This window comes from Panthera onca, chromosome D3 (genome assembly GCF_046562875.1).
Source record: "Panthera onca isolate mPanOnc1 chromosome D3, mPanOnc1 haplotype 2, whole genome shotgun sequence".
NCBI lineage: Eukaryota > Metazoa > Chordata > Mammalia > Carnivora > Felidae > Panthera > Panthera onca.
The window spans coordinates 66,101,024-66,123,176 of NC_138350.1; the positions used below are offsets into that span (position 1 = coordinate 66,101,024).

The following is a 22,153-nucleotide window of genomic DNA, read 5'->3' on the forward strand; positions in this document are numbered from 1 at the left end:
TGAGGAAGTGTGCGGACTCCCCTGCTCCGGCCTTACCCTTTGCTACTTCGTTCTTCCAGCCGGAAAGAGCAAGGAACACGGGGGTAAATCTCGTGATCGGGGATTCATCAATAACTTGGAATGCGTGTTAATTTACAAGGTGGAAGCGGACCCTGTGCTCTCTGTAAAGGGTTTATGTACCAGATATTTAGCTATGAGGTCATAGGTAGGCTTTTTAACCAATTAAAGAAATAACGCATAACCATTTAGATGGCCCATTATTATAATCGCGCCTGTAGTTATTTGGTGTCTTACAAGTGCTTGCTCTTGCGCGTATCAATTGAATCAGCGCCTCCCAGCCTCTAGCTAACCCACTTTACAGTCCAAAGGATCCAAGCTCTAGATGCCCAAAGTAGCTCATCTAGCAGGAAGTCTTTGGAATGGGAGATGTGACATTTTCTCCCACACAGGCTTCCTGGGAGGCAGACCAGGGCCTCCCCCACCGCCTCACCCCTCACCCAACGCTCCATTCTTGCCGTCTTTAACTTCTTAATAATTTTTGAACTAGGAGACCCTGCACTTTGCTTTGCACTAGGCCACACATATGAGGCAGAGGGTCCTGCGCACCCGTCCAAGCTGATAGAGTACGAACGTTCCACTTGGTTGGTCCTCACCTGTGCAGCTCGTAAGGCACCATCACCACTCCAGGCAAGACCCTCTTGTTTCCTTTCTTCTGCTTGTTCCCCACCCCTATCAGGTACCCGCTCTGATAGTTGTCTTTTAATGCACAGTTCCTTGGAAAAACAAAATGAATCTATTTTAAAATAAGAAATCTAAACGATGCTAAAAATGCACAGCTTGCTGAGATTTCACGAGCTGAACACACCCGTGTAAGCAGCACACAGATCAAGAAACAAAAATGTTATCGCCGTCCCCCCCCCACAAGACCCCTCTTCTGCTCTTTTCCAGTTACAATGTACTCAAGAGCCACCACTATTCTGACTTTTAACCCCAAAGATCAGTACGTCCTATTCTTGCATTTTCTACAAATAGAATCATACATTATATATTCTTTCGTGTCTGACTTCTTCCGCTCGCCGTTGGCCAGAAGATTCATCCATGTTGTCGGGCGTGGTGGGCAGAATTCTAAGATGCCCCCGGAGATTCCTCATCCTCTCCTAATTCACACTTTCTCCCAGTTAATCAAACGTGCATCTAGGTGCTGCTGTGAAGAGATTTCGTGATGTCATTAAGGCCCAAATCAGTTGGCTTCAAGATAGGGGAGACTATTCTCAGTGGGCCTGATCACATGAGCCCTTAAAAGGGACTAAGCTCTTCCTGGCGAAAGAGCTTTGACGTATGAGACAGATGGACGCGAGGGAAGTTCTTCATCGTTGGCTTTGCGAACAGAGGAGTCCGCATGACAGGAGGTACGGGCGGCCTCTGAGAGCTGAGAATGCCTCCCGGCTGACAGGCCCCAAGGAAATGGGGGACCTCAGTCCTCCGATCACAAAAAAAGACCCTGAGTTCTGCCAACAACCTGAATGAAAATTAGGAAGACGGTCTGAGCCCCAGCCTGTGAGGCCCTCTGCTGAGAAGCCAGATTTAAGACCCACACAGCTGTGAGCTGGTAAGTGTGTGTTGTTTTCAGCCACTAAGTTTGTGTTCTCTTGTTTCACGGTGTTAGAAAGCAAGTACTTTGTGTGCTCTCATTTAGTTTATGGATACACGTCTAGTTGGTTCCATCTTATTTCTGTAGAGAACGTCATGGCTGGACTGGAGCATGGCTTACTTATCCGTTCTACTGTGGACGGACCCCTGGATAGCTGTCTCCAGGAATTTTCCAGTGTATGCTTTTCGTGACTATACGCATGCATATCTACTGGGTATCACTATTCAGAAGTGAAATTGCTAGATCACAGAAGGTTCCACTTTAGTGATTATTGGCAAACGGCTTCCTGAAGGGCCAGGTTATTTTTTTTTCATAGGTATATTATTCCAACCTGCCATGACCTAATAGCAATTGGGCCCCACCCTAGCTGACAATAGCATTAACTAGCTAATCTAACAGCAAAAAACCCAAACCAAAAACAAAACCCAAAAAGCAAAAAACACTGAGCCAAGAGCCAAAATAGTCAAGAGAAAGTAACTACTTAACCCTGGGTACTGGCTTTTCTCAACGGCCCCGTCACCTGCAGGGATCAGCAGTGAAGGCTGATGCTGACTTTGGCCACTTGATAGCCGGCAAGGAGATCAGCAGTCATCCAGTGCGCCTCTGACGACATGGCTCTTCTAATCCTAACGGTGCCTAAGATCTCACCATCTTTATATCAAGTCGGGAATTACCTTTAATGTACACACAAACACAAGCATAGACGGTGGAGTCAGAGAGCAAAGATCGCGAAACACGGACGTCTGCAGCCCCTGTTGCGGCTATTAATATGGATCCAGGTTCCATTTTAAGCCGAATTTATATTCTGGTTGTGGAATTGCAGCAAACACTCAGAAGGCCTCGCAAACAAAAGAGTAAACACATGGATAGCTGATCGCCATGCCAGATTCAGCGAACACCATTTTTATATCCTAATTGCCAGGAACGGGGACAGCTGCATCATTGTTGAAAACACACACGCACGCACAATTAAGCCAAGAACAAATGTCAACACTGGCACAATCTGCTAAATTACTGATAACTGATGGGCATTACTCATGCTGTGAGCATCGTCTCCCATAGAAAATGAAAAGATTCCTTTTTAAAAAAGACCTTAGAGATTCCTCCTGGTTTAAGGAAGCCGCGGTGTATACCGTAACGGCACAACCACAGCCTGCCAGATTATGTAAGTGACATTCCAACCATGTGTTCAAGGAGTTTGTGATAAGTACACGCTGTTCTTGTGCCTCTTTATATTTGTGTGAACAAGACAGGCTCCAAGAGGCTGATTCCTGGTTTGGGGACACTTTGTCTGTGATGAAGGTGTCTTGCAGCCACTGAGCAGAAATGCCCGGTGATAACCTCATAATCTAGAGAGACGGGGCTTGCCATCGCGTGATCCAAATGCAGACACCGGATCCCACTTCTTCTGTCTTGCTCTCGGTAGGTTATTATTACAGAATAGAACTATAATTTAAACCCCCTTGTTCAGTTCCCTCACAAAGTACGAGGGGTCTTCGAAATAACTTGCACAAGGCTGTGAAGTCATGTTTTGGCCTTCACATCTCCAGCCTGAGAGGGCACTTCCTCTGGTCTTAGCACCACCTCCCGGGGATTCCTCTCTGGCACCTGCCCCAATTTACCCAGTTTGTCTCCACAGGTGGAGACATGCTTCTTGTTATTAACCCACAATGGCTCCTGGATCGCAGAGCAGAAAGACCCATTCCCCTCTTGGGAATGTCACGCTCCCACAGGTAGCCGGAAACAGCTATCCTATTTATAATGAGGTCACTCCGAGCGCGTTTAGATGACACGGTATCTTCTTTGCTCACCTTAAAGGCCAAGCCCTGGGGTAGAAACACTGGGCTCAGTTTCCACCCTTTGAGGAGCTCTGACAAATTCAGCTGAGACAATGTTTTCCACTTCCAGTCCAGTGCAGGCTCCTCGACACCTTGGGGGTCTGTAGAATACTAAAATTTCAAGAGGATGCCCTGTGAATACAGCTGCTTAGAAATGTGTAGTGTTCCTTAGATACCTGAAAAGCGAAAAGGGGTGAGTGCCCCACTATGATCATCCATTTCTAATTTTTTTTAATGTTTATTTTATGGGGGGGGGGAGGGGAGCAGAGAGAGAGAGGGAGACAGAGACTCAAAGCAGGCTCCAGGCTCTGAGCTGTGAGCACAGAGCCCGACGCGGGGCTTGAACTCACAAACCGAGAGATCATGACCTGAGCTGAAGTCGGACCCTTAAGTGACTGAGTCATCCAGGAGCCCCTGATCATCCATTTCTAAAACACCAGAGGAGATTCCCAATCCCAACGCCATGGCCACAGCAAAGTGTGTGTCATTTCACGTCTGTCCGAGGTTCTAAAAGCTCCAGGCTTTCAGTGGATGTGGTGGGAGTGTCCACAATGTGGTATCACGTGACATGCCAGGGAAATAAGAATCAGTAATTCACAGTCTGTGCCCTTGAAGGCATATATGTGGCAGTGAAGAAGACAGAGCCCTTAGTAGGAGTATGCCTCTAACCCAACTGGGGTGGCAGGGTGGGGTGTGGAGGAGCGGGAGGAAAGGCAAAGAAGGGGTCCAAAAGAGGTGGTGCTTGCTGTGAATTGTGAGGCGGACGGATGATGAGCCAAGGAGTAGGGCAAGAGGAGCAATGTGGACAAAGCCTGGCAGTGGGGCAGTGGGGGACATGGCCCGGTCTGCTCAGTGTGGCTGGAGAGGTGAGGCCGGGTGAGTGGGCAGGAGCCACAGCATGGGAGTTGGGATTTTATCGGTGGAACTATTGCAAGACTTTAAGAACGGGAATAATATGATCCGATTTACATGTTAGCTAAATCCAGCCTCCCGGTTTGTAGAGAGCAGTTTGAGGGAGAAACGCCTGAAAAGGCATGGACGTGACAGCCTCTCTTTTCCCCGGCCGCCATCAGACCCCTCCCCGCTGCCGCAGGCCCCACCATTTCTGTCTCATTGCGGTACTAGTACTGACTTGAGAAGGAATTCTCTGCCCCCTTGCAGGGGAGCCGGCAGAGGGTAGAGGCACAGGATTACTGCCTCATGAAAGCTGTCTCTGTACTCAGCGCTTTTTCATCCTACCCGTTTGGTAGTCATGGAAATCGGGTAGGCGTGGTCAGCGCCCGTCCACTGCACACGCTGCAGTCGCAGAGCTGGTCTCTAGGCCACTCTTTTTGCCACTTTCTGGGGTTCCCTCTGCTCCACAGATTCCTGGTGCAGAAACGCTCTCTTCCTCCTCCCTTTGAAAACCCTGCCTTTGGGAAAGGCTCTGATAGCTTCCATTTATATCCTAGTGTTCCTGATGGAGAGAAGCTTAACCCGAAGGATCATCTGTGCCTGTAATAAAGGTGATGTCCTATGAGAACTGCACTCAGAGCAAGGTAAAGAAACCCACAGGTGACCATCGTCTTGACCACATCCTCAGATGTTTTCAGTGCAGTCGAACGGGGAGTGGTTTTCTAGAGAAATATATACCCGATATTATAAGTAGGAGTTAGTGGAAATAGGATTTGTTTTAAAGGAAATTTCTCATCAGCCAACGATGTCAGTACTTATACTGGAAAAACAACAGAGTTGATGGAGTCTGCCGGAACACCCTGGAAACAGATCATCGTTCACAAGTGTGGTCACCAGTGTGAGAGTCCTAGCCCAGCAGTGTTGTGGGTTTGCCACTACTCATAGGCCAAGTAGACAGTGTGTATGCCAGGGGTCAGGAAACTTTTTCTGAAAGGACCAGACAGTAAATTCTGTAGGCTTTGTGGGCCATACAGTTTCTTTTGCACATGACTCTGCTGTTGTAGTGTGAACGTATCAACAATATAGAAACAAATGAGTGTGACCAGAGTTGGTCACAGGCTACAGTTTGCTGCCCCGGGTCCATACTATGTGATTTGCAGAGCCCCATGCAAAAAGTCCTACCCACTGAACTAAGGAGTCGCTGTGGAAGCCATCCCCCCATGTTCAGGCATTATGTCTACAAAGGCCTGTTAATTATAACATGTTAATCTGTCACCCACCATCAACACTTTTGCACAGACTCAATTACCCTTGAAGTACAGCCTGGAGATCCTAGGATGACATTTCCATGCATAAAGTGCCCTCTCACTTTGACCATCTGCTCCCTAAATACATGCCCCTGGTCACCAGGGACTACTGAACACATAGATGGGTTGCTTGGTGAGACTCTATCTCACTTCTGGCGACAATAAATTCTTGTGTCCTAGAGGTCATTGTGTTAGTTAAGATCTTTTGACCAAAGTAACAAAAGCCACAGAGAAATTTATTATCCCACATACCAGAAAAACTGGAGGTGGGGCAAGGATCCACAACTGGGTAAACAATATTTTTAGAACCCAGATTCTTCCTATCCTCTACTCTGCCATCTAAAGAATAGGCTTCTTTGTAAGAGTGTCCTCATGGTCATATGATAGCTGCCATCAGTAATTGGGAAGATAGTAGGAAAGAGAAAGAGAAGAAACCCCTCCAACCTAGACCAGTAATAATCACCAGAGGGATGCCATGTGCTGATTGGCTTACACTAGGTCCCTGAGCCAATCACTGATGAGGGGATGCTATTCTCCTACTTGGTTTAGTCTACTGAGAACCCTCCCCAGGAGCCAGGGTCAATTCCGGAAACCACATGGCTGCTTACACAGATGGAGATGGAATGATGTTGGAGAGTCAGCCCCCACGTGCACCATCAAGAGCAGCATTTTTTTCCACTTATGTTTCCTTTCCTCCTTTTGATGGAGCACTGTCGCTGTGATTGAGTAGTGTTGATGACAAACAAGACAGTGAGGAGATGTGCCCTTCTGATGTCCCAAAAATGTTGTTTCAGAACTATGAAGAGCATCACCTGTGGCCCTGTGTCCTGTCCATCTCCCCAAACACACACACACACACACACACACACACACACACACACACACACGTTACAGGTTCACTGATGCTAGCTAGCATCTCTGACTATAATCACCAAGCTATTAGTAAAAGAAAGAAGCCAGGCAACAGGTCAGCCAAATGACAAGTGTGGAAACAGATTATGTTTATGTCTGAATGACTTGGTGTTTGGCTGCAAAGGCTGTGACATGCTGGAGAAAGCAGCTGCCAGCATGGTGGTGGGAGGGGGCTGCAGGATGGCAGGAAGGAGCTCAGGATGGGGAGTCAGAGGAGACATGCTTCAGGTCACAGCCCTAGGAGCTCAGGAAAGACACCTGCCTTCTCTAACCCACTGGCGTCCTCACATGTAAACTGGAAAACATGGTATCTAGCCCTCAAAGTAGGAGTTTGTGGAGATTAAGTATAAAAATGTAAAAGCATGTTGTAAGCTTTAAGCTGTACAACTCTAAGATAAACAGCATTATTTACAATGGCCGGAGATAGAGATTTCACAGATGTTGAGTCTCAACATGTCTCTGAAGGTGGTCAGGTGTCATCAGCGGCCTCCCTCTTCCCCCGTCAGCACTGACTACTCCAAGAGCCCAGAAATGTCTGCTGCCCATAACAGCATCCACCAGACCCGGATCCGCCCCCTCCGCTCTCCTCCTACCGAAACTTACCCATCTCAAGTCTCACTGTCCCATCTCCTTAACACACATCTGAAACTAACATAAGGAAGTGTGAAACGGTGGGACAGCACAGCCTTAAGGGTCAGAAACCTGAATTCTAGATCTGGCTGTAACACTAACTAGCCACCTGAATTTAGGCTAGATTAACCTATTGGTAACCATGGACTTTGAACCTACAAAATAAAAGACAGTTGTGGTTTTTCTAAAACTTTCTCCAGCGTGGAAACCTAGCTTCAAAGCAAAAACGGTGCTCCGTGCCTCCGTGCATCCTTCCCTCCATCCTTCCTTCCTGCGCTTCTCGGCCTGAATGGCAGTGCAGGGGCTTTGCCAAAGCATAGTTTGAAAACCAGTGAGCTAAATGATCCCTCAAGGGCCCATTCATCTCTACAATCTCTAACTCAGTTTCTACTTCTAAGACAAATTACTTTATGCTAATGTGAGAGGCACTATAATATGGTTCCCCCACCTAGAATCATTTTGTATTTAAGTAGGAATTCTCATAGATGTATACTTTTGTGAATTAACAAATAAAGATGGAATTTCAGACACCATGAACGTGAAAGAGGCCATTGGGAGACTCCCTAATCCCCTAAAATCACTCGACTTGGGTTATCCATTCAGCTTTCACATAGGGCCTAATTTTGAAGCAGTTAATGGCATTTTTCAGGGTGGTGAGTGACCCAGTGGTGGTGAGGCTTCCCAGTTTTGGACCAGCCTAAGCCTGGGCTCCCATCAGCTCCATGGTGAACCGCGAGGTCCAAGGAAGACAAGGAAAGTCATCGTGTCTTTCACGTGACAGGGCGGGGAGGAGTATGAGTTACAATCCGGTACAGAAATCCCTCAAGTAACAAAGCTTCATATACACATTTTTTTTTCCTGTGACATAACAAATATTCAGAGGTAAACAACGTGAGGCTGGGAGAGTGGCTCCATTCAAAAAAGTCTTTGAAGATTCAGGGAGGGGGGACCTGTGACCAGTGGTGGGTTCCATGTCAGGAACCAGTCAGCCACGAGGAGGGGACAACAATTCCCAGAATTTCAGTTCTGGGATCTATACATTGGTCCAGACTCTCGAGAATTTTACCAGAGTATCTCCAGATTCTTCAACATAACTTTTAATGTCATTTGAATAGATGCAGATTAGAGCTGCATAAGTAATCGTGTATGAACTTTAAAAATACATTTGTTCTCAATAACTATATGCTACAAGGTTCCTATTTTCTTTTTGACCTTTTTAAGAAGTCTAACATATGGACAGAAAAGTACGCAAATCGTGGCACACGGCTCCACAGATTATCACAAAGTGAAGACACCCGTGTCACTACCGCTAAGAAAAAGGAAAGGAGGAAACTGCCGGTCCCCAGAACCCGCCTCGCGCTCCCCTCAGTCTCATGTGCCCTGTCCGGTTCTTTCCTTCTCAACTCTGTCCTATCCTTGTCTTCTCTTCTGCTTGCCTCACTCCCCCGGCCTCTCAAAAACCCGGGGAGCAGGTGGTGGTGGTAGTGATATGTTGGGGCAGTTTTGCCTTCTGGCACAGTGGCAATAGCATGACTTTTGGAGCCACATTTACCAAGATCTAGATCTTAGGTCCTCTGATCAGCAATTTTGTGAATCCAAGCAAGAGGCGGAATCCCTCTAATACCTACCCAAGCACTGGCCGGTGGGTCAGACCACAGTACTGCAGTATGCCGGGCACTGCGTGCATGGTGGCCCATGTGACCATCACTGCGTTTTCATTTTTATTCTTTTTGTTGGGCCCTGTGAGGCAACACTTGTTATTTCTATTTCACAGATTAGTGCCAAGAGGCACACTGAGGCCAAATGACTTGCCCGGCGCTGCATAGTGGGTCGGCGACACAGCGAAGGCTAGACTCGGAGCTCTGAGTCTGGGCCGGTGCACGACCTAGAACCGCAGCCCTCGCGACCCAGAGGAGCTGAGACCAGGGAGGCAGATCGCACGTGCCTCCGGGCCCACAGCCACCCAGAGGCTTGTCTGGCCCGGAGGTGCCTGGTTCTTCAACAGATTCCCCGTCACCCGCATACTTGTCTCAGCCTCGCCAGAAGGTTTCCTAAACAGACACACAAATGCCAACCTTACGGCACCTGCTAATAAAAACTGCCTCAGCAGGAGTGAGTTCCAGGGGTGCCTAATAATAACCACAGACATGAAGGAGTAAATGGCTGGCTGTGCCAAGAGCGCGTGGGACCCTCCAGGACCAGACAGAGTGTGGGGCAGTCAGGGTCAAGGCAGCGTCTGCAGCCAGGACAGGGGCGGGGCCTGGAGCTGGCAAACAGGGCACCTGGCGGGAAGACGAGGACAGTGAACCAAAGTCAGGCCCCATCCCGGCCGTGCTGGCAACGCTGGGGCGATTCGTGCCATTACCCAACAAACACGACTCGGATAATGACCCTGGGGCAGGCGCTGGGTGATACGTGGCTACAAATGGTTGGGGGGTTCAGAGGAACATTCCTCTCCCCTCCCTAAGGTGTTGAGGCATTTATTTAGAAGGCGCCAGGTCTTTCCTTATATTAGAGACGTAAGACTGACAAGCAAGTAACCCTAGGAGAGGAGTCCTAGGGATGTGTCCAAAGTGACATACAGAGGACAAGGATGAGAGCCTCCCCTGGAGGCAGCTGGCCAAGCCCTGTGGCTTCTCCTTGTCCACTCTAGAAGCCTCTCCTCATCTGGTCCCATCCTGTCACAGCTCCTCACCAGCTCTCCGCAGAGGCTGTGGAACAGCAAAGTCAACAGCACAGGCACGCGCCGTGTGCTGAGCACTGCTCGTGGTATTTCCCTGCCCGTAAGTCATTTAATCTCCCTTGAGTGATGGTAGATGAAGGGGAGGAGCTATTCTCAAGCCTGCCTGTACACAGGAGGGCACAGATGTGCCATCCAAGGTGACAGAGCTAGTAAGAGGAGCAGATGGGATCCGGACCCAGGCCATTGGGTCCTAGAGCCCACCCTTCAGCTTCTGTGTTAATGTCACTCTGCAGGGTGCTGGTTCCCTCGATTCTCATGTTCTCTCCGGTGCCACGGAACCACAGGGCCCAAGGCAGGGTCAGTCTGCTCCTGGGTGGCCCCGACTGAGCCCTTCACACCCTTTCAAGGCTCTCATCACAAGGTCCCACCCTCTTCTCAGCCCGGTCTGTAAACTCAGTGTTTGGCACTGGGGCTGGCTGCCTTCCCCTCCGCCTCGCCGCCGGCCACCAGGCTGAGGGTTTGGGTGGCCATCCGGAGGATGCAACGAGCAGCCAGCCTCACGGGCCTCCACCTCTCTGCACTTGCACGGTGGCCCCAGCGTGGGCCAGGCACAAGAGCGGCCTGGCCGAGAGCTTGGGCTCTGGGGTCACGCTTCCTGCATTCTAATGTTGACCCAGCCAGTTACGTTTTGCTCCCTTGGAGAAGTTTCTTGGCCTCTCTGAGCCTCAGTTTCTTTCTTTATGAAATAGGTTAATAAAAGAAACTCCCTTCCAGAGTTATGCTAGGGACTGAGATTGAGCCCACTATCACCTACTTAAAAAGGCAGTCAGCTAGCTGCATAGGAAGCATTCAGGCAATGTTAGTGCTTACTGTGACCACAACTTGTCAAGCCAGCTCTGAAACCATAAAATCAGAAATTCCACTTTCTAACCACAACTTCCTGTTTTCAATTAAAAAAAATTTTTTTGATGTTTATTTCCTTTTGAGAGAGAGAGAGAGAGAGAGAGAGAACGAGCAGAGGAGGGGCAGAGAGAGAGGTTAGACACAGAATCAAAGCAGACTCTAGGCTCTGAGCTGTCAGCACAGAGCCTGATGTGGGGCTTGAACTCATGAACCGTGAGATCATGACCCGAGCCAAAGTCAGATGCTTAATCGACTGAGTCACCCAGGAGCCCCTGGTTGTCCATTCTTTTTTTTTTTTTAAAAGAAATTAAAAAAAAAATTTAATGTTTACTTGAGAGAGAGAGAGAGAGAGAGACAGAGACAGAGACAGAGACAGAGTGCGAGTGGGGAAGGGGCAGAGAGAGAGGGAGACACAGAATCGGAAGCTGGCTCCAAGCTTGGAGCTGTCACCATGGAACTCGACGTGGGGCTCAAAGTCACAAACCACAAGATCATGACCTGAGCTGAAGATGGACACTTAACCGACTTAGCCACCCAGGTGCCCCTTGGGTTTTCATTCTTAAAGATCTGCCCACAGTAGCCTACTCTGCTGTGCTAGTGTGCCAAGGGCCGGAGTCCCCATTCTCCAGTGTATCAGCCACCCCCGGCTTCTTGTCCTTTCCTGCTCCGTTAAGACCCCACGGTTGATCCCTTTACTGACATTCTTATAATTACCCACAATTTCCTCATGCTTGGTCTGTTTCTATTAGGATTAGTTTCAATGGTATATCATAGAAAGCCCCAAATAACAGTTCTTAAAATCATTAGTGTATTTTCTCTCTCACATAAAAGAAATCCAGAAGTAGTTAGCGCACAGGTGGGATGGTAGGTCTAAGTGCCTCAGGGACCTGTGCTCCTCTTCTCTTGCTGTTTTTTGTTGTTGTTTTTTTAAAGCACATTGTCTCCTTGTCCAAGATGGCCGTTAGAGCTCCAGCCACGGCGTCTCCATTCCAGACAGCACAATGGAGAAGGAGAGCCTCCCCATCCAACACCTTCCTCTCCCATCCCATCAGCTTGAACCCAGTCACATAAGCTCACCTAGTCACTGCTTACCTCCTGTCCCAAATAAGAGGGAAAAGGAGGGAGGACGGTCCTACCACTGTACCTCCCTGGCCAATCCACAGCCAGTGACGACTTCACCATCTACTTCTGTTTCCAGGCTGGCCTGCTGCTGGAGAAAATAACACAATCATGCTGACACACACCTCTGTAGGCTGTGGCTTCTAGCCCAGCTGAGCCCCCCACACTCCTGGACAAGGCCTTTTTTCCTCTCTTTTGCATGCCTCATGGCAGTTATTCCAAGAATTCAGTCACTTTCCTGAAACACTCCTCCCACCCTTGGCTCCCTTCCTCCTTCCCTCTCCCCTGTTTAGATATCCTTGTCGTTCCTCTGAAGCAGCCCTAGCTGCAACCAGAGGTGACCGTTGCCCTGGCCGGAGCAGACCTTCTCTTTCCCCTGAATCCTACAATCAACAGGAATGAACCCATGAGAGGCCCTAACAACTACCCGTTTCATCTAGAAACTGTGTCTTTAACCACAGCATCCATGCTTCACTCCAAAGGAGACTCCCAGGGGAGGTCAGAGGCCCCAGGCAGGCCGCCTTGGGATGCTGCAGGGGCAGTGGTCCCCCCAGCAGCTGCCAGGCCTCAGAACAGAGAGCGATTCCCCCCGAAGAAAGCTCGGCATCCTTTGGCTCCCTCAGCCCCCCGTGACACTTGCCAGTCCCTGTCCTGACTTCACAGTGGCCCGAGGGCACCAGGCGCACCACCCACCTCTGCAAAGAGGCAAAATGACATGGGAGAGAATGTCAGTATTTCCCCACATTGAGGGGACCGTGTCCATATTCTTCTGGAAACGTTCCCTTCGAGTTCCTGGCTGCTTATCAGGAGCAGGCCGAGTGCACACGCCCCTGGGTTTAGGGGCTGATGGAGGTAGCCCCACCCTTCAATAGATGCAGGGGGGGCCACCAACCCCTCCTGCACAAAACCTTGGTTCCCGCCCTGCCGGGAGGGGATGGAATTGGGGTGCTGCTCTGGGGGCTCATGCGGGTTCTCGCGGCCCCAGCCGCATCCACCGTCCTCCACCGCTCCCATCGGGGCTGATGAGGGCTGGGGCCAGGAAACTGCTCAGGGGCTAAGGGTTCCTACTCAGTGTGAGAAGTCTGCCTTACAGGTTGCTATAAAAAGGAGCAAAAATAACAGAGGTGCCTCTTCGTCTGTCTTTATGTTCCCCGTTTCACTTATCACACACATCTTGCAATAGCTACTCATTTTCACATTTTCTTCAGTCACTTCCTCCCTCCAACGTGAATTACCTAAAATAACAACCTCTCAGGGTCAGCCTCAGCCATGCATCACAGGCAGCTGCTCCAGGGTAAGGACTGTGCCCAGAAGAAGCCTCGGGTGACCGCTGCCCCATCACCATCCCCCAGACTCTCCAGCCCATCAGCGGCACCATGGCCTTTTCTGCAGGCGGAGGCAGTGCTGAGCGAGGAGGCCTGGGGACTCACCTCCCACTGCAGAGGCCGGGATGACATTGGAAACTTTCCTGCGGGCGAGGTGGGTTAGGGGAGCAAGAGAGAGCAGGACACAGGCCATCTGGCATGGAAGGAGCACCTGACCAGAGATAGGACCTGGGTTCTGGCCTAATACATTCTGTCAGCATGCTGTGTGACCATGGGCAAGTTGCATCCCCTCTCTGGGTCTCAGGCTCCTCATCTGTAAAATAAGAACGTGTGAGGGTCCTTCCTGAGCTGGGTCCATGCCCGGAGCCTCTCCAGCATTCAGTCCTGGCCCCTAAATCTCTCTCTTCTCCATCCCTCACCAATTAGGCCTGTCAATGCCTTAGTCAACTGCCTATTCATAATATGTTGTGCCTGGTCTAATGTAATAGACTCTGGACTGTCCCCTTCCAACTTCCCCCCAGCCTCTAGTCTGTTCTCCACACTGCCATACTGTTTAGAACCCATCAGGGGCGCCTGGGTGCCTCAGCTGGTTAGGCGTCCGACTCGTGATTTCGGCTCAGGTCACGATCTCGTGGTTTGTGAATTCAAGCCCCGCATTGGGCTCTACACTTACAGTGCGGAGCCTGCTTGGGAGTCTCTACCCGCCCCGCCCCCCACCCCACCACCAACTCTCTCTTAAAATAGATAAATAGACTTCAAAAAAAAAAAAAAAAACCAACAACCCACCAGGCACTCTCCACTGCAGTCAACTCTTTAGCCAGGCAAAGATTATCACTGTCCTACTCTACGTCTCTTTCTACAGCTTCCAACCTCATTCACAAATATTTATGGAGCACCCGCTATGTGCCAAGCACTGTTCCAGGAGCTCAGAACACAGCAACAAACCTTCAAGACTCAGTTCAGTTGTCATGACCCCTGAAAAGCTTTCCCACACTCCTTCATGCCTACCTGCAGGGTGAGTTCATGGCTTCTTCCTCTGTGTGTGCAAGCTGCCACGCCTGTCAGATGGCGATGGTGAGATAGCGGCTTCCTTGCTGTATCACCAATGGGCATACCTAGGGAAGTTATGTTCCATTGCTCTTGGCTGAATGTGATGGTCAGTTTTATGGGTCCACTTGGCTGGGGCCAGTACCCGGTATTTGGTTGAACACTATTCTACATATTTCAGTGAAGGTGTTTTTTAGATGAGATTAACATTTAAATCAGTAGGCTTTGAATAAAGCAGATTACTCTTCATAATATGGGTGGGCCTCATTCAATCAGTTGAAGGCCCTAGGAGAAAAAAGATCCACCTTCCCCGAGGAAGAGGAAATTCTGCTTCTGGACTGCCTTTAGACTAGAACTGCATCTAGGTCTCTTCCCTGGATCTCCAGCCTGCCGGCCTGCCCTGCAAACTTAGGACTCACCAACCCCCACCACCACGAGAATCTATTCCTTAAACACACTCTCTCTCTTTATACACACACACACACAGCCGATTGGTTGTGTTTCTCCGGAGAACTCTAATACACTGAGTGAACGATTCTACCCTCGTTCCCCCCCACCCCACGCACACACACACTTATCTGGTACCAATGGCTAAAGAAGGTGTAGGAGGAGTAGGAGGAAGAGGAAGAAAAATGGATAGTTTTTTCATATGCTTATTAGCCTTTTTTATATCTTCCTTTGTGAAGAACCTACATAGGTCTTTGGTTCTTTTCATTATACTGTTGTCTTTTATTATTGATTTGTAGGAGGCTTTCAAAATATATTCTGGGTACACATTCTTTGTCAGATATAAGTGGCCTGTAAATATTTCCTCCTGGAGTTCGGTCTGTGTTTTCAATTCTTAATGTTGTTTTTGATTAGTAGAAATTTTTAATTTTAATGACGTCCAATCTATCCATTTTTTTGTTATGATTAGAGACTTTTGTGTTCTAAGCATGTTTTCTATAGAAGCTTTACAGGTTCACCTTCTGCACTTAAATTTATGGCCTACTTCAAATTCATTTTTCGGCATGGCATGAGGCAGAGGTCAAGGTCCACTTCTGCTCCATAAGGACATTCAGTATTCCAACACCATTTACAGAGAAGACATTCTTTTCGCCTGTTAAATTCATTTAGTGTTTCTGTTAAAAAGCAAGTTATACTATATGGGTTTACTTCCAGATTTGATATTCTATTCCATTTATCTATTTAGTTATCCATATGCCAATACCATATTGTCTTACCTATTATAATTTTATATATCTTGAAATCTGGCAGCATAAATTTTCCAACTTCAATCTTTAAGACTGTTTTTCTTATCTAGGTCCTTCTGTAATTTCATGTACATTTAAGGATAAGCTTATCAGTTTCTGCAAAAAGCCTAATGGGATGATAATTGGGATATCATCTTAACAATATGACATCTGGACCAAATTAAGTCTTCCAATCTATGAACATAGAATACCTCTCCACGTATTCATACCTTGAGTTGCAGCTATATTCTGTAGTTTTCAGCATAAAGGCCTCCCATGTCTTTTGTTAAATTTCTTCCTAATTATTTTTTCTGATATTATAAATAGCATTTTAAGAATAAACTATTCTTAGAACGGCTTTAGATTAAAATGTTTATTAATGTTCATTTATTATTTTTGAGAGACAGAGAGACAGAGTGTGAGCAGGGGAGGGGCAGAGAGAGAGAGAGAGAGAGAGAGAGAGAGAGACACAGAATCCAAAGCAGGCTCCAGGCTCTGAGCTGTCAGCACAGAGCCCGACGTGGGGCTCGAACTCACGAACCATGAGGTCATGAGCTGAGCCGGAAGCTTAACCAAAATTGCCACCCAGGCACCCCAGAAAAGCTTTAGATTTAAAGAAACATTGCAAAGGTAGGACAGAGACTTCCTCTATAGCCCACACTCAGTTTCCCCTATGGTGAACAGATTACATTAGTGTGGTGCACTAATTATGGTCACAATTAATGAACCAACATTGATATGGTGTTACTAACTAGAGTCTAGCATTTATTAATATGTCCTTAGCTTTTACCTAAAATCCCTCTTCTGCTCTAGGATCCCATCCTGAATGCCATATTACATTTAGTTGTCAAGTGTCCTTAGGCTCCTCTGGGCTGTGACAGTTTCTCGGACTTTCCTTGTTTGTGATGACAGTTTTGAGGAGTACTGCTCGGGCGTTTTGTAGAATGCCCTTCAGTGGGGTTCATCTGCTGTTTCTTGTGATTGGACTGAGCTCATTGGTTTTTGGCAAGAAGACCACAGAGGTAAAGTGCCATTTTCATCGTATCGTGTCAAGAGCACATATCATCAACATAACTAATCACTGTTGATTTTGACCTTGGTCACCCGGCTGAGGTAGTGTTGGTCAGCCTTCTCCACTGCGAAGTTACTCCCCTCCACCCCCTCCATACTAGACCCTTTGGAAAGAAGTCAGTAAGTGCAGCCATACTTAGTGGAGAGTTATGCCCCACATCTCTTAGGGTAGAGTATAAATTACTTGGAATTCTTCTCCATGGGCCATCTGTCCAGAACTTTATTTTAATGAAGTTCAGTGTATCTTTTTTCCTAGTGACTGTTTAGGGTGTTGACTAAAAACTCTCCGCCTAACAAGAGCTTAAAGATGTTCTCCCTGTTTTCTTCTGTCAGTTTCACAATTTCAGGTATTACAGTTAGGTCTGGGACTCATGTTTTCTTAACCAGGAATTCCTTTGTTTAGAGGCAACTGTTGATAGTTGGCATTTCCGTGCAGTTTTGTTAAGCCGATGAGGTTCACAGTGTTTGAGGACACTGCCTTTAAAAATCAACAACGACAAACACAACTGTATTTTTCAGCTGGCAGTTTTAGGCTCACAGCTCAATTGAGCGGAAAGTACAGAGAGTTGCCATGCACCCCCCGCCTACCCCCTCCCCACATGTACAGCCTCCTCCACCATCAACATCCCCTCCCGGAGCAGGGAAGTGTGTCCCTGTCCCTGCACAGGCACATCATTATCATCCAGTCCATAGTTCATGCCACAGTTCACATGGTGTTGTCCAGTAGATGGTTTGGGACAAATGTATAATGACATGTGTCCACCCTTAGAGTATCATACAGCGTAGTCTCACTGCCCTAAAATTCCTGTGCTCTACCTATTTATGTCTCCTCCCTCACCCCTATCCTTACCAACCCCTGATCTTTCTACTGTCTCCATACTTTTGCCTTTTCCAGAATGTCATAGAGTTGGAACCACACAGGAGGTAGCCTTTTCAGATTGGCTTTTTTTCACTTAGTAACGTGCATCTACGTTTCCTCCGTGTCTTTTCATGGCACGGTAACTCGTTTCTTGTCAGTGCTGAGTAAACATTCCATTGTCTGGATGTGCACAGTTTATCCTTCCACATCTTTATTGATTCCAAGTTTCGGCAATTATAACTATAGCTGCTATAAACATCTGTGTGCAGGTTTTCGTGTGGACACAAGTTTTCGGCTCCTCTGGGTAAATACCAAGAAGCATGATTCCTGGATCATCTGGTAAGAGGATGTTTAATTTTGTAAGAAGTTGCCAAACTGTGTTCCAGCACGGCTGTGCCAGCAATGAATGAGACTTCTTCTTGTTCTACATCCTCGCCGCCATTTGGTGTTGTTAGTGTTTTGGATTCGGGCCATTCTAATAGGTTGTTTTAATTTTCGGTTCCATCATGACATATGATCTGGAGCATCTTTTCGTATGTTTACTTGCCATCCGTATGTCTCCTTTGATGAGGCCTTTTGCCCATTTTTAAATCGAGTTGTTTTCTTCTTGTTGAGTTTTAAGAGGTCTTTGTATATTTAGAGTAACGATCCTTTATCAGAAATGTCTTTTGCAAATATTTCATCCCTGTCTGTGTCTCGTCTCCTCCTTTTCTTTACAATGTCTTTTGCAGAGCAGGAGTTTTCCATTTTAATTAAGTGCAGCTTGTCAACTATTTCTTTCGTGGATTACGCCTTCGAGGTTGTAGGTAAAAAGTCATCGTCATACCCAAGGTCATACAGATTTTCACCTGTGTTACCTTTCAGCACATTTGCCTTTCGCGTGTATTTCTGTGAGGTTGTTGCCTATTTCTCCAAGAAATCATAAAGACCGTGAGGTTTTAAATCTCTGTATTCTCCACAGCACCTTGCATACGGTAGAATGATAGCTGAACAGGCCAGTTTACCAACAAGGAAAAATGAAAGTGTCATAATTCCAGGCTGAACCCTACCTTTCTGGCTCCACGGTTCTCTCTGTACACATGACGGGTAGAAAACTAATGACGCGAGATCACAACAAAATTGTGAAGTCCTGGGAGTCTTCTGTAAACCCACCCTCCCTTTCCTATGACCTTGCCACCCTAGGTGGCCTCCGTGGTTTTCTCATCTTTTTGCTTGGTAGCTGTCCAAAAGAGAAAAAAAAAAAAAAATCATATGTGCTTGAAAGCAAAGCTTATTCACAAGAATGCTTGCCAGTTTCTTTTATGCCATGAAAAGATTTTTCTCTCGTAAAACAAATGAGAAGCATTAATAACGAGATGAAGAAGTTCTTACGGGCATGTTGCCCTAGAATCATGCCATACCCAGCACTATTCCTGAGGGGTATGGGGCAAGATCTGGGTCTGTGCCCTGAAATGTGTGTCTGTGTGTGTGTGTGTGTGTGTGTGTGTGTGGGTGGGTGGGTGTGCAGGAAAGAGAGATGGAGACATCAGCTAAGAGAATACGATTAATAGTCAATGGATTGGAGTGTTTACACAGGGAGAAGAGAAAAAAAATTTAACGAGTTGTCAATATAAAAATGATACTAATGACAGTTGTTCAGAACTGCTTTGCATTTCTAGCAGATTGTCGTGCAGCGTTAAGTACAGAAATCAGTGATTTTTAGGCCCTTCTTCAAAACACGTGCTCCCAGGGCCCCACCCCCATTCCACCTCTTCCTCTACTTAGGAGATGTCATTTGAAACAAAGTTTCACCAAAGATGAAGGAAAGAGAAGAGGGACCAGGGGCAAACCATGGACATGAAAGATGAAATCTAGAGTAGATAAACTTGTGACTTGGATTAAACTTTTTTCTCCCGTTCTGGAAAAAAAGCAGCACAGTACGAGGGTGTGACCAGATATTACAATGCATTACAAACGCTCCATAATGAAAACAGTATGGTGGGGGGGGGGGGCACCTGGGTGGTTCAGTTGGTTGAGTATCAACTTCAGCTCAGGTGATGAACTCGCAGTTTGGGAGTTCGAGCCCCACATCGGGCTCTCCGCTGTCCGCGCAGAGCCCGCTTCAGATCCTCTCTCCCCCTCTCTCTGCCCCTCCCCCACTCTCACTCTCTCCCAAAAATGAATAAACATTTGGAAAAAAAAAAACCAAAACAGTATGGTAGTGATACTTGAATGAATAGATTACTAAAAGAACAGAAACAGAAGTCCAGGAATAGACCAAAACATGCACAGCCATTTGGTAAACAGTGGAGACAGCTTATAAAAGAGAGACAGCTACTCTGAATCATGAAATGATCCTTGACAGGGAGACAAATGACGAATCTCCCGAATTCTTGGAGGAGGTACACTCTGAACGGGGCCTCTACTTTTTCTCCTTCTACCCATGGTTTTGGGTTTGCCGGACCTAAAATAAAACACAGCACTTGTCGTAATCTTGTGTTCTTTTCTAAATTCAGATAATTTGGGGCAGCTGGACAGCAGGCTGAGTTCCTGCTTCATTAAGTAAGTCTCTGTTCACCAGAAAGCCCTTCAAAGCTGCTTGCCTCGTGCCCTCCGGCCTCAGGCTCCATGTGCCTCCCTCTGCGGGGCCAGCCGTTCCTGGGCAGTGAGGCAGAGCTTGTCCAGAAGCCAGAGGCCCTTTCCACCCCTCACACAGGCCAAGGCCCAGTTACTGTTAGAGCAGAGAGCAGCTCTCCATGCGGCTACCACTCTGCCTGGCTCCTAGCCCCTGAGTTCCGACTGGCCTGGGGTGCGGCATGGCCATCACAGATTTTTAACTCCCCTCCAGTTTGTTTCAAGTACGTAGCTAAGGTAGAGAATGACCATCATAAATTGTAAGGCATCTTTCTTTCCATAACGTGTGGTACATCATTCTCTGGTGCTGGGTGGTTAAGTAAGAGAATATATGTAAAGGGGCTTTGAAGCTACAGTGAATGTCACCTATTAGTGTCATCAGAACCTGCAGGGTGAGGGCGACAGGATGAATTAGATGAGGCTCTCAGACCCTCGGATGCTCCCATTGTAGCTGCTGTTCGGTGACACGTCGTGCTGGGCGGCAGCCGGGCCTTCAGTTACCAGTGCTGATTTCAGATGGACCGACCTCCTCCATGTTTTTCCTAATAACTCGCTTGCTCAAATTACAGGGGTTGTCGCCGATTCCTTGTGGGAGTTCTCAGGTGAGCAGGCTTCGTGAGCCAAGAAGCATCCCAGCTGCCCAGCCCGACCCTGAGGGTTATAGCTGCCTCTCTCCTTTTCCACGACTGCCCCTCCCCAGAAAGCACAGGCCGATGCTGTTTCTGAAGAGCCATCCATTCCACAACTCAGGTCTCCACACTGCCTCGTGAGGCACCTTTAAAACACTTTCGTTGTAGCCAACTTGGTAATATGTTGTCGTTTTCCACCTAATTATCAGTCTAAACCTAGTTTATTTAAAAATATACGCACTTGGGGCGCCTGGGTGGCTCAGTCGGTTGGGCGACCGACTTCGGCTCAGGTCATGATCTCGCAGTCTGTGAGTTCGAGCCCGGCGTCGGGCTCTGTGCTGACAGCTCAGAGCCTGGAGCCTGTTTCGGATTCTGTGTCTCCCTCGCTCTCTGACCCTCCCCCGTTCATGCTCTCTCTCTCTCAAAAATAAATAAACGTAAAAAAAAAATTAAAAAAAAATATATGCACTTTACTGCACCCCAACGTTTATAGCAGCATTATGTACAATAGCGAAGATATGGAAGCAGCCCGGTGTCCATCGACTGATGAATGGATCAAGATGTGGTATATGTATGTATGCGCACACACACACACACACACACACACACACACTGTTATATTACTCAGCCATAAGAAAGAATGAAATCTTGCCATTTACAATGATGTGGATGGAGCTGGAGGGTATAATGTAAGTCAGAAAAATAAGTCAGAGAAAGACAAATACCATGTGATTTCACTTATATGTGGAAAACGAAACAAAACAAATGAGCAAAGAGAAAGGGAAAGGTGGCGGCGGGGGCGGGGTGGGGCGGGGGGGTGGGGGGGAGAGGCAAATCAAGAAACAGACTCTTAACTTCAGAGAACAAACGGATGGTCACCAGAGGAGAGGTGGCTGGGGGGATGGGTTAAACAGGTGATGGGGATTAAGAGTACACTTGTTGTGATTTATGGAAGTGCTGAATTACTATATTGTCCACCTGAAACTAACATTACACTGTATATTAACTAATCGGAATTCACATAAAAACTTAAAAAATGTATACGCACCTTATTTGTATTCACTTATATGTCAACCTTGGGGTTTTTGTTGTTGTTGTTGATAGCTTGATCATAATAGTAGACTTTGGTTTCCATAATTTGTTTCATTTACCCATTAAATACAAACAAACCAGTGGTCAAGTAGACACTAAGTTTCAGTACGGCTTACTAAATAATTTTGGTAAAAAACCACCACATTTGCTACGTGAAGTAGGCATGGAGATTTGAACTTCACAAAATTCATTCTGTTCATGATAAAGCAGTTGGCTGGCTTGTCACTTTATTCGGTTAGCCCCACTCTGCCCTTGGATCCTAAGTGGTCCTGGGTCATAGCTAAATCTGAAGATTGGGACCCTAGGGCAGGGGACCTCACGGAGAAAACTTTGCAGACCTCCTGCTAC

General features: G+C 47.4%; 2 long non-coding RNA genes across 6 annotated transcripts; one reads left to right on the plus strand and one right to left on the minus strand.

The window, feature by feature from the left end:
- Positions 1 to 1,477: 1,477 nt before the first annotated feature.
- On the plus strand, positions 1,478 to 21,215 carry LOC132665967 (uncharacterized). Of its 5 annotated transcripts, none has more exons than XR_009604381.2 (6): positions 1,482 to 1,609; positions 2,901 to 3,073; positions 3,560 to 3,682; positions 4,941 to 5,027; positions 9,886 to 10,015; positions 11,773 to 11,998. It is a non-coding gene; the product is annotated as an uncharacterized LOC132665967 (long non-coding RNA). The 5 variants fall into 5 exon arrangements; XR_009604382.3 differs by lacking the exons at positions 9,886 to 10,015; positions 11,773 to 11,998 and adding exons at positions 1,739 to 1,827; positions 20,654 to 21,215 and having other exon boundaries at positions 1,500 to 1,609; positions 2,905 to 3,073; XR_009604383.3 differs by lacking the exons at positions 9,886 to 10,015; positions 11,773 to 11,998 and adding an exon at positions 20,654 to 21,215 and having other exon boundaries at positions 1,478 to 1,609; positions 2,905 to 3,073.
- LOC132665968 (uncharacterized) lies at positions 11,604 to 14,071 on the minus strand. Its single transcript, XR_009604384.3, has 2 exons — positions 12,005 to 14,071; positions 11,604 to 11,910 (listed from the first exon to the last, which is right to left on the minus strand). It is a non-coding gene; the product is annotated as an uncharacterized LOC132665968 (long non-coding RNA).
- Positions 21,216 to 22,153: the final 938 nt, after the last annotated feature.